Here is a 3,105-nt window from a genome sequence, read left to right as displayed (position 1 = left end):
CAATCCGTTCCTTGTTGGTTCCTGTGATGTGTAATCTCCAAAATTTTATTGAATGTGAATATTTTAAAAATAGAGATGGTTGTCTCGGCACCCAGTGAAGATATTTCCTGCTCCTTCAACTCCTTATTCATTCGTCCCTTCTTATGAAGACTGGCTGTTAACTTTTTCATCAGGGGGTTATTGCCACCACGTGTTCCATTATAGGTGTTAACCCCAAATGTAAACCCAAGTGGTGGGTTCCCTACTATGGAGAAGTGAAGTACCTTATTCTTCTATTTTATATTTTATACTTAAGCCCTGTGGTCTCCAAACCCCTGGTCCCCACACCCTGCTCTCCATGTGCTTGTCATTCATAAGCTGTTGTGTCAGTCTCCTGGGAAGACTCTGAACAGTAGTTACTACTGAACCATGAACCCCCTGGGGCAGTGATTGAGCCAGAAGGGCCCGGATCTGCTTGCCACCTTTCTCTTCCTTGCTGCCTGCCCAGGGGCTGGCTTGTTGGAGGGCCACATCATGAGACTTCCCTGGCCTCTGGCTTTTGGTTGACCTCCCAGGAGGGCAGATAAGAGCTGGGGTTGGGGAGAGAGTAGGTGATGATGGTGTTTATTCCCCAGGTTCCCTTGCAGGTTGCCTCAGGCTGGCCTCCACCGAAGGTATCAGCTCTAGGGAGGTGGCCCTCTTTCCCACAGACCTTCTCTTTCTGTGCGTTCTACTAAGTGCTTCCTCCTCTCATCCCTTCAGGGTGAAGGGTGAAGTGGGAGCCTGGCTTAATTAGTCCTGGCTGGACTTGTGGTTTCCATACATCCTGCTCACATTTTTGTTTAAAAAACAAAAAACAAACAAAAAACTCCACAAAAACCTTTTATAGAACCCTCCTCAGATAATACTAATTTGAGTGTGCCATCTATTTCCTCAGGACCCTGAATAATAGTGTCTCTTCTGAAAAAGCCGAGTGCGTTCAGGTCTAGAAGAGAAAACTTTCATTTGAAGTTGAACCTCAGAGCTTTTGATCCTTAGGTAGGTGGTGCTTCCTCTCCTTGTTCCTTATTTGGCCTAGTTTATAATCTCTAAATAAGTTGTTATTGGTACTTATTGCTAGTAAGGCATTGCAGTCTCTAGTAAATGATAAGGTATTGTGAAATGGAAAATACTTGCTTATATTAGCCTAAGTAAGTGAAGACAGTGTGTTGTATTGGAATTGAAGTATTTTATGAGTTTTCTTTTTTAATATATTGCAAAATTTATGATAAAGGAATATGATATGAAAAATGTCAATGTGTTTTTCTAATACAGTATGGAATAGAGGATCTTTTCTGGACATAAATGTGTTTTGCAATTCCATTTTCATACATATTGCATGGCTTAATGGCTTGAGAACTAAAACCAGAAATCACTGGTAATTTCCATCCCCAGGTGTTTTTCTTCTAAAAAAAACATACAAAGCCAAGATTTTAATGTAAAATATTTTTCTTTAATTGCATCTTATATCTTGATTAATGAAACATGGAAAATAGTGGTTTTCAGTTTTGGTCACCTGAGGAACCTATTTTCATTTGCTTTTAGAGAAGTCCATTTTCTAAAGAGACACAATATTGCCACACAATGTGCAAAACCCTTTTTGGTAATAAAAAATTGTTATTTACCTCTAAGCAAATATTTGCAGTTATTTACTCCAAATTAGGTGGGTAAAAATGACTGATTTAGATCCTGTAGCTTACTCAACTCATCATTAATTACTAGCAAACACCCAAGTGTTGAAGACGTTTCTAATAAACAAAAAAGCATATTCTGAGTACCTTAAATGTATGTTTACTTTAACAGGTATTTCCTAAATGTCTGGATTTTGGTATGTAATTTTAAAATACTTATATGTATGCATGTAAATGAGTAATACTGTAGCCATATCCTTGCAAACACATCTGTCAATGTCAAAGGTTTCACTTTTTTTTTTTTTTAAACAAAACCACTTTGTACTACCTATAGACACATAGTTGAAATCCCTCAGGAAAAGTGTTTATTTTCTTGTTAGTGCCTTGAAAAGGTCTGTTTAGTCACCATAATCCTGGCTTATATTTCCCAGATTTAGACTAATAATGCCTGCATCTCTGATGGGATGGAGACATAGCATTTGAAGTGGATGCAGTTTGAAATCTCAAAGGTATATGCATGATTTTTGAAGACAATTTTTAGATCGTATTAACAAAATTGGATGCCCATTATAAGCAGTATTGTTATTGTTGCTTGCCTCCCACCCCATTAGACGGTATTGGTGATATTACTTATTTTTAGTGAAGTTGCTAAAGCCTAATGAATAGTTTAAACAGATGCTGACGAAGGCTGTGCTCTCTGAAAACAAGGAATTCCAAATCAGTTTTACGATGTGTACCTGATATTTTTTCCTGCATTCACTATCAAGAAATAAAGATGGGATTTGATAAATATTTAATTTCATCAATGACACCGGTGCTGTATTCATAAACCATTCAGAGAGGTATGAGAAACCATTCCAAGTTGTGGGATATCAGACGCTAGTTCTTAAATTGCTGTGGGGGAAAAGCAGATTTTTAAATTTTTAAAAAGATCTTTTTCTTTATTTTTAAGCAGAAGTTTTTGTGTTTTTGGTAAACCCAACTTCCGTTAAGCTACATGCTGTACAGTGCAAGACTAATGTGGCAATGGCTCTAAGCAAACAACTGCTGCTCAGGTTTTACAGAGAGAGGCTGGAAAGCCCAGCTTAATGCAGTAAACCAGCAGAGTTCAAGCCATATGAGTATTCTAAGAATTAGATTTTGTTATTCTTGGAACTTGCTATGCAGTGACACAGAGTCTGCGTTTTGCTCTTCTGACTCGAGTCAAGTCTCAGTAGGCCTGTGCTGATGTCCTAACCTCTGGCAAAGAAGAGTTCAGCCTGAAAACGGGCGCAGTGCTTCCTCGTCTGTCCAGGTTATCTATTGTTAGCAGCTCAAGAGGAGACATGTGCCCAATGTACGATATTTTATGTTTGCCTTATAAACATGAACCCAAAGAAATATCAAATACAGTTCAAAAGCCCAAGAGGAAAGGGGTAATGAGAAATCAGAACACTGAAGAATATGTAAAGCATTG

Source organism: Phocoena phocoena, chromosome 3, assembly GCF_963924675.1.
Source record: "Phocoena phocoena chromosome 3, mPhoPho1.1, whole genome shotgun sequence".
NCBI classification, from domain to species: domain Eukaryota; kingdom Metazoa; phylum Chordata; class Mammalia; order Artiodactyla; family Phocoenidae; genus Phocoena; species Phocoena phocoena.
The sequence above is the reverse complement of the archived record's forward strand: the minus strand, read 5'-3'. Positions refer to the sequence as shown.